The sequence below is a fragment of the Takifugu rubripes genome, chromosome 19 (genome assembly GCF_901000725.2).
Source record: "Takifugu rubripes chromosome 19, fTakRub1.2, whole genome shotgun sequence".
Classification (NCBI taxonomy): Eukaryota; Metazoa; Chordata; class Actinopteri; order Tetraodontiformes; family Tetraodontidae; genus Takifugu; species Takifugu rubripes.
Genome location: NC_042303.1, coordinates 69,932 through 78,464, shown reverse-complemented (window position 1 = coordinate 78,464; position 8,533 = coordinate 69,932). Strand labels below are relative to the sequence as shown.

Sequence of the window (8,533 nt, the reverse complement as noted above, 5' to 3'; positions counted from 1 at the left end):
TTTCCCTGTTCATATCTGCTACTTGCAATTTAAAATTTGTCAATAAAACTATGCTATGACACAAACTACAGTTTAATAGATGGCTGTGCTCCTAAAAAGAGCAGCATTTGTGGCTCATAAACCTCACAGACACTGCTATGTTCTTTAAACATTTTTATGATCGTGAATTTTTCAATCAAATATCTTCTATTTGATAATGCCCAAAGCTGGATTCGAACTCTCCCTCTGGGGTCTTCAGGCGGTTTCAGTCAGGTTGTCTGTTACAGCAATTGTCAACTGGCCCGCACCGGCCCGGGATCGATTCCCGGCCATGGCACCGATTCCCGGCCATGGCCGATTGCTTTTAAGTTGATTTCATTTATCGGAGTTGAATCTTGTTTGATTTTTTTGAAGGCGTTTCAACCTCTCATCCAAGAGCCGTTTCTGGCAGATTTGATGATATGAACTCTCATAGGCTATATAGCCTTTCTTTTTGGGGGGAATGGATTGGAGGCTGCTCCAACATTGACGTTTGGACTGTGACAAAAGCAAAATGGACAACCTCCACCAGAATAAGTGTTTCAAGAAAATAAGTTTGAGTGTATTAACTTCAAAAGGCCATTTTCTTGTACCTGCTCTCGCTTACGGCCATACCACCCTGAGAACGCCCGATCTCGTCCGATCTCGGAAGCTAAGCAGGGTCGGGCCTGGTTAGTACTTGGATGGGAGACCGCCTGGGAATACCAGGTGCTGTAAGCTTTTTTGCACTCTTCCACTGGGTCAGCAGAGGCCGCCAGTGTTCATGATAATTATCCAGCCAGATGTAATTCACTTCTTAAGTACTTCTAACATTGAGATTTAATGTTGCACTATTGTACATCGTTTGAGATTAATATTTTATGAGTGTGTGTGTGTGTGTGTGTGTGCGTGCGTGTTGTGTGTGTGTGTGTGCGTGTGTGTGCGTGCGTGCGTGCGTCCGTCCATGCGTGCCTGTGTGTGTGTGTTTGTGTCTAAATAAAATTGAATTTCCCACTTTGGTCCACACTATTGTCAATATTTTTGTCTTCAAAAAAAGCCAACTCAAGGCGGCAGATTCCTGAATTGAAAACAATTTCTAAAGAACTCAAGTATCATACTAACAACCACTAATATTCCATCTGTTTATCCCCAACTGAATTAACTCCACACCTATCTCATCAGATTATTTGGAACAGAATAAGAAGATAACGTAGCATTTCCCTGTTCATATCTGCTACTTGCAATTTAAAATTTGTCAATAAAACTATTCTATGACACAAACTACAGTTTAATAGATGGCTGTGCTCCTAAAAAGAGCAGCATTTGTGGCTCATAAACCTCACAGACACTGCTATGTTCTTTAAACATTTTTATGATCGTGAATTTTTCAATCAAATATCTTCTATTTGATAATGCCCAAAGCTGGATTCGAACTCTCCCTCTGGGGTCTTCAGGCGGTTTCAGTCAGGTTGTCTGTTACAGCAATTGTCAACTGGCCGGCACCGGCTCGGGATCGATTCCCGGCCATGGCACCGGTTCCCGGCCATGGCCGATTGCTTTTAAGTTGATTTCATTTATCGGAGTTGAATCTTGTTTGATTTTTTTGAAGGCGTTTTACCTCTCATCCAAGAGCCGTTCTTGGCAGATTTGATGATATGACGCTCATAGGCTATATAGCCTTTTCTTTTTGGGGGGAATGGATTGGAGGCTGCTCCAACATTGACGTTTGGACTGTGACAAAGCAAAATGGACAACCTCCACCAGAATAAGTGTTTCAAGAAAATAAGTTTGAGTGTATTAACTTCAAAAGGCCATTTTCTTGTACCTGCTCTCGCTTACGGCCATACCACCCTGAGAACGCCCGATCTCGTCCGATCTCGGAAGCTAAGCAGGGTCGGGCCTGGTTAGTACTTGGATGGGAGACCGCCTGGGAATACCAGGTGCTGTAAGCATTTTGCACTCTTCCACTGGGTCAGCAGAGGCCGCCAGTGTTCCTGATAATTATCCAGCCAGATGTAATTCACTTCTTAAGTACTTCTAACATTGAGATTTAATGTTGCACTATTGTACATCGTTTGAGATTTAATATTTTATGAGTGTGTGTGTGTGTGTGTGTGCGTGTGCGTGCGTGCGTGCGTCCGTCCATGCGTGCCTGTGTGTGTGTGTGTTTGTGTCTAAATAAAATTGAATTTCCCACTTTGGTCCACACTATTGTCAATATTTTTGTCTTCAAAAAAAGCCAACTCAAGGCGGCAGATTCCTGAATTGAAAACAATTTCTAAAGAACTCAAGTATCATACTAACAACACTAATATTCCATCTGTTTATCCCCAACTGAATTAACTCCACACCTATCTCATCAGATTATTTGGAACAGAATAAGAAGATAACGTAGCATTTCCCTGTTCATATCTGCTACTTGCAATTTAAAATTTGTCAATAAAACTATTCTATGACACAAACTACAGTTTAATAGATGGCTGTGCTCCTAAAAAGAGCAGCATTTGTGGCTCATAAACCTCACAGACACTGCTATGTTCTTTAAACATTTTTATGATCGTGAATTTTTCAATCAAATATCTTCTATTTGATAATGCCCAAAGCTGGATTCGAACTCTCCCTCTGGGGTCTTCAGGCGGTTTCAGTCAGGTTGTCTGTTACAGCAATTGTCAACTGGCCCGCACCGGCCCGGGATCGATTCCCGGCCATGGCACCGATTCCCGGCCATGGCCGATTGCTTTTAAGTTGATTTCATTTATCGGAGTTGAATCTTGTTTGATTTTTTTGAAGGCGTTTCACCTCTCATCCAAGAGCCGTTCTAGGCAGATTTGATGATATGACGCTCATAGGCTATATAGCCTTTTCTTTTTGGGGGGAATGGATTGGAGGCTGCTCCAACATTGACGTTTGGACTGTGACAAAGCAAAATGGACAACCTCCACCAGAATAAGTGTTTCAAGAAAATAAGTTTGAGTGTATTAACTTCAAAAGGCCATTTTCTTGTACCTGCTCTCGCTTACGGCCATACCACCCTGAGAACGCCCGATCTCGTCCGATCTCGGAAGCTAAGCAGGGTCGGGCCTGGTTAGTACTTGGATGGGAGACCGCCTGGGAATACCAGGTGCTGTAAGCATTTTGCACTCTTCCACTGGGTCAGCAGAGGCCGCCAGTGTTCCTGATAATTATCCAGCCAGATGTAATTCACTTCTTAAGTACTTCTAACATTGAGATTTAATGTTGCACTATTGTACATCGTTTGAGATTTAATATTTTATGAGTGTGTGTGTGTGTGTGTGTGTGTGTGTGTGCGTGTGTGTGCGTGCGTGCGTGCGTCCGTCCATGCGTGCCTGTGTGTGTGTGTCTAAATAAAATTGAATTTCCCACTTTGGTCCACACTATTGTCAATATTTTTGTCTTCAGAAAAAGCCAACTCAAGGCGGCAGATTCTTGAATTGAAAACAATTTCTAAAGAACTCAAGTATCATACTAACAACACTAATATTCCATCTGTTTATCCCCAACTGAATTAACTCCACACCTATCTCATCAGATTATTTGGAACAGAATAAGATAACGTTGCATTTCCCTGATCATATCTGCTACTTGCAATTTAAAATTTGTCAATAAAACTATTCTATGACACAAACTACAGTTTAATAGATGGCTGTGCTCCTAAAAAGAGCAGCATTTGTGGCTCATAAACCTCACAGACACTGCTATGTTCTTTAAACATTTTTATGATCGTGAATTTTTCAATCAAATATCTTCTATTTTATAATGCCCAAAGCTGGATTCGAACTCTCCCTCTGGGGTCTTCAGGCGGTTTCAGTCAGGTTGTCTGTTACAGCAATTGTCAACTGGCCCGCACCGGCCCGGGATCGATTCCCGGCCATGGCACCGATTCCCGGCCATGGCCGATTGCTTTTAAGTTGATTTCATTTATCGGAGTTGAATCTTGTTTGATTTTTTTGAAGGCGTTTCACCTCTCATCCAAGAGCCGTTCTAGGCAGATTTGATGATATGACGCTCATAGGCTATATAGCCTTTTCTTTTTGGGGGGAATGGATTGGAGGCTGCTCCAACATTGATGTTTGGACGGTGACAAAGCAAAATGGACAACCTCCACCAGAATAAGTGTTTCAAGAAAATAAGTTTGAGTGTATTAACTTCAAAAGGCCATTTTCTTGTACCTGCTCTCGCTTACGGCCATACCACCCTGAGAACGCCCGATCTCGTCCGATCTCGGAAGCTAAGCAGGGTCGGGCCTGGTTAGTACTTGGATGGGAGACCGCCTGGGAATACCAGGTGCTGTAAGCTTTTTGCACTCTTCCACTGGGTCAGCAGAGGCCGCCAGTGTTCATGATAATTATCCAGCCAGATGTAATTCACTTCTTAAGTACTTCTAACATTGAGATTTAATGTTGCACTATTGTACATCGTTTGAGATTTAATATTTTATGAGTGTGTGTGTGTGTGTGTGCGTGCGTGTGTGTGTGTGTGTGCGTGTGTGTGCGTGCGTGCGTGCGCCCGTCCATGCGTGCCTGTGTGTGTGTGTGTTTGTGTCTAAATAAAATTGAATTTCCCACTTTGGTCCACACTATTGTCAATATTTTTGTCTTCAAAAAAAGCCAACTCAAGGCGGCAGATTCCTGAATTGAAAACAATTTCTAAAGAACTCAAGTATCATACTAACAACACTAATATTCCATCTGTTTATCCCCAACTGAATTAACTCCACACCTATCTCATCAGATTATTTGGAACAGAATAAGAAGATAACGTAGCATTTCCCTGTTCATATCTGCTACTTGCAATTTAAAATTTGTCAATAAAACTATGCTATGACACAAACTACAGTTTAATAGATGGCTGTGCTCCTAAAAAGAGCAGCATTTGTGGCTCATAAACCTCACAGACACTGCTATGTTCTTTAAACATTTTTATGATCGTGAATTTTTCAATCAAATATCTTCTATTTGATAATGCCCAAAGCTGGATTCGAACTCTCCCTCTGGGGTCTTCAGGCGGTTTCAGTCAGGTTGTCTGTTACAGCAATTGTCAACTGGCCCGCACCGGCCCTGGATCGATTCCCGGCCATGGCACCGATTCCCGGCCATGGCCGATTGCTATTAAGTTGATTTCATTTATCGGAGTTGAATCTTGTTTGATTTTTTTGAAGGCGTTTCACCTCTCATCCAAGAGCCGTTCTAGGCAGATTTGATGATATGACGCTCATAGGCTATATAGCCTTTTCTTTTTGGGGGGAATGGATTGGAGGCTGCTCCAACATTGACGTTTGGACTGTGACAAAGCAAAATGGACAACCTCCACCAGAATAAGTGTTTCAAGAAAATAAGTTTGAGTGTATTAACTTCAAAAGGCCATTTTCTTGTACCTGCTCTCGCTTACGGCCATACCACCCTGAGAACGCCCGATCTCGTCCGATCTCGGAAGCTAAGCAGGGTCGGGCCTGGTTAGTACTTGGATGGGAGACCGCCTGGGAATACCAGGTGCTGTAAGCTTTTTGCACTCTTCCACTGGGTCAGCAGAGGCCGCCAGTGTTCATGATAATTATCCAGCCAGATGTAATTCACTTCTTAAGTACTTCTAACATTGAGATTTAATGTTGCACTATTGTACATCGTTTGAGATTTAATATTTTATGAGTGTGTGTGTGTGTGTGCGTGTGCGTGCGTGTGTGTGTGTGTGTGTGTGCGTGTGTGTGCGTGCGTGCGTCCGTCCATGCGTGCCTGTGTGTGTGTGTGTTTGTGTCTAAATAAAATTGAATTTCCCACTTTGGTCCACACTATTGTCAATATTTTTGTCTTCAAAAAAAGCCAACTCAAGGCGGCAGATTCCTGAATTGAAAACAATTTCTAAAGAACTCAAGTATCATACTAACAACACTAATATTCCATCTGTTTATCCCCAACTGAATTAACTCCACACCTATCTCATCAGATTATTTGGAACAGAATAAGAAGATAACGTAGCATTTCCCTGTTCATATCTGCTACTTGCAATTTAAAATTTGTCAATAAAACTATGCTATGACACAAACTACAGTTTAATAGATGGCTGTGCTCCTAAAAAGAGCAGCATTTGTGGCTCATAAACCTCACAGACACTGCTATGTTCTTTAAACATTTTTATGATCGTGAATTTTTCAATCAAATATCTTCTATTTGATAATGCCCAAAGCTGGATTCGAACTCTCCCTCTGGGGTCTTCAGGCGGTTTCAGTCAGGTTGTCTGTTACAGCAATTGTCAACTGGCCCGCACCGGCCCGGGATCGATTCCCGGCCATGGCACCGATTCCCGGCCATGGCCGATTGCTTTTAAGTTGATTTCATTTATCGGAGTTGAATCTTGTTTGATTTTTTTGAAGGCGTTTCACCTCTCATCCAAGAGCCGTTCTTGGCAGATTTGATGATATGACGCTCATAGGCTATATAGCCTTTTCTTTTTGGGGGGAATGGATTGGAGGCTGCTCCAACATTGACGTTTGGACTGTGACAAAGCAAAATGGACAACCTCCACCAGAATAAGTGTTTCAAGAAAATAAGTTTGAGTGTATTAACTTCAAAAGGCCATTTTCTTGTACCTGCTCTCGCTTACGGCCATACCACCCTGAGAACGCCCGATCTCGTCCGATCTCGGAAGCTAAGCAGGGTCGGGCCTGGTTAGTACTTGGATGGGAGACCGCCTGGGAATACCAGGTGCTGTAAGCTTTTTGCACTCTTCCACTGGGTCAGCAGAGGCCGCCAGTGTTCATGATAATTATCCAGCCAGATGTAATTCACTTCTTAAGTACTTCTAACATTGAGATTTAATGTTGCACTATTGTACATCGTTTGAGATTTAATATTTTATGAGTGTGTGTGTGTGTGTGTGTGTGCGTGCGTGTGTGTGTGTGTGTGTGCGTGTGTGTGCGTGCGTGCGTGCGTCCGTCCATGCGTGCCTGTGTGTGTGTGTGTTTGTGTCTAAATAAAATTGAATTTCCCACTTTGGTCCACACTATTGTCAATATTTTTGTCTTCAAAAAAGCCAACTCAAGGCGGCAGATTCCTGAATTGAAAACAATTTCTAAAGAACTCAAGTATCATACTAACAACACTAATATTCCATCTGTTTATCCCCAACTGAATTAACTCCACACCTATCTCATCAGATTATTTGGAACAGAATAAGAAGATAACGTAGCATTTCCCTGTTCATATCTGCTACTTGCAATTTAAAATTTGTCAATAAAACTATGCTATGACACAAACTACAGTTTAATAGATGGCTGTGCTCCTAAAAAGAGCAGCATTTGTGGCTCATAAACCTCACAGACACTGCTATGTTCTTTAAACATTTTTATGATCGTGAATTTTTCAATCAAATATCTTCTATTTGATAATGCCCAAAGCTGGATTCGAACTCTCCCTCTGGGGTCTTCAGGCGGTTTCAGTCAGGTTGTCTGTTACAGCAATTGTCAACTGGCCGGCACCGGCTCGGGATCGATTCCCGGCCATGGCACCGGTTCCCGGCCATGGCCGATTGCTTTTAAGTTGATTTCATTTATCGGAGTTGAATCTTGTTTGATTTTTTTGAAGGCGTTTCACCTCTCATCCAAGAGCCGTTCTTGGCAGATTTGATGATATGACGCTCATAGGCTATATAGCCTTTTCTTTTTGGGGGGAATGGATTGGAGGCTGCTCCAACATTGACGTTTGGACTGTGACAAAGCAAAATGGACAACCTCCACCAGAATAAGTGTTTCAAGAAAATAAGTTTGAGTGTATTAACTTCAAAAGGCCATTTTCTTGTACCTGCTCTCGCTTACGGCCATACCACCCTGAGAACGCCCGATCTCGTCCGATCTCGGAAGCTAAGCAGGGTCGGGCCTGGTTAGTACTTGGATGGGAGACCGCCTGGGAATACCAGGTGCTGTAAGCATTTTGCACTCTTCCACTGGGTCAGCAGAGGCCGCCAGTGTTCCTGATAATTATCCAGCCAGATGTAATTCACTTCTTAAGTACTTCTAACATTGAGATTTAATGTTGCACTATTGTACATCGTTTGAGATTTAATATTTTATGAGTGTGTGTGTGTGTGTGTGTGCGTGTGCGTGCGTGCGTGCGTCCGTCCATGCGTGCCTGTGTGTGTGTGTGTTTGTGTCTAAATAAAATTGAATTTCCCACTTTGGTCCACACTATTGTCAATATTTTTGTCTTCAAAAAAAGCCAACTCAAGGCGGCAGATTCCTGAATTGAAAACAATTTCTAAAGAACTCAAGTATCATACTAACAACACTAATATTCCATCTGTTTATCCCCAACTGAATTAACTCCACACCTATCTCATCAGATCATTTGGAACAGAATAAGAAGATAACGTAGCATTTCCCTGTTCATATCTGCTACTTGCAATTTAAAATTTGTCAATAAAACTATTCTATGACACAAACTACAGTTTAATAGATGGCTGTGCTCCTAAAAAGAGCAGCATTTGTGGCTCATAAACCTCACAGACACTGCTATGTTCTTTAAAC

At 42.3% G+C, this 8,533-nt stretch overlaps 7 non-coding genes across 7 annotated transcripts; all 7 read left to right on the top strand.

Annotated features, from left to right (window-relative positions):
- Positions 1–619: 619 nt before the first annotated feature.
- On the top strand, positions 620–738 carry LOC115247052 (5S ribosomal RNA). The gene has a single exon (XR_003886147.1). It is a non-coding gene; the product is annotated as a 5S ribosomal RNA (ribosomal RNA).
- Positions 739–1,830: 1,092 nt separating this feature from the next.
- On the top strand, positions 1,831–1,949 carry LOC115247066 (5S ribosomal RNA). Its single transcript, XR_003886160.1, has one exon. It is a non-coding gene; the product is annotated as a 5S ribosomal RNA (ribosomal RNA).
- A 1,062-nt stretch (positions 1,950–3,011) lies between these two features.
- On the top strand, positions 3,012–3,130 carry LOC115247064 (5S ribosomal RNA). The gene has a single exon (XR_003886159.1). It is a non-coding gene; the product is annotated as a 5S ribosomal RNA (ribosomal RNA).
- Positions 3,131–4,195: 1,065 nt separating this feature from the next.
- Positions 4,196–4,314, top strand: LOC115247051 (5S ribosomal RNA). Its single transcript, XR_003886146.1, has one exon. It is a non-coding gene; the product is annotated as a 5S ribosomal RNA (ribosomal RNA).
- Positions 4,315–5,400: 1,086 nt separating this feature from the next.
- On the top strand, positions 5,401–5,519 carry LOC115247050 (5S ribosomal RNA). Its single transcript, XR_003886145.1, has one exon. It is a non-coding gene; the product is annotated as a 5S ribosomal RNA (ribosomal RNA).
- Positions 5,520–6,609: 1,090 nt separating this feature from the next.
- LOC115247049 (5S ribosomal RNA) lies at positions 6,610–6,728 on the top strand. The gene has a single exon (XR_003886144.1). It is a non-coding gene; the product is annotated as a 5S ribosomal RNA (ribosomal RNA).
- Positions 6,729–7,819: 1,091 nt separating this feature from the next.
- On the top strand, positions 7,820–7,938 carry LOC115247063 (5S ribosomal RNA). Its single transcript, XR_003886158.1, has one exon. It is a non-coding gene; the product is annotated as a 5S ribosomal RNA (ribosomal RNA).
- The last annotated feature ends 595 nt before the right edge of the window (positions 7,939–8,533 follow it).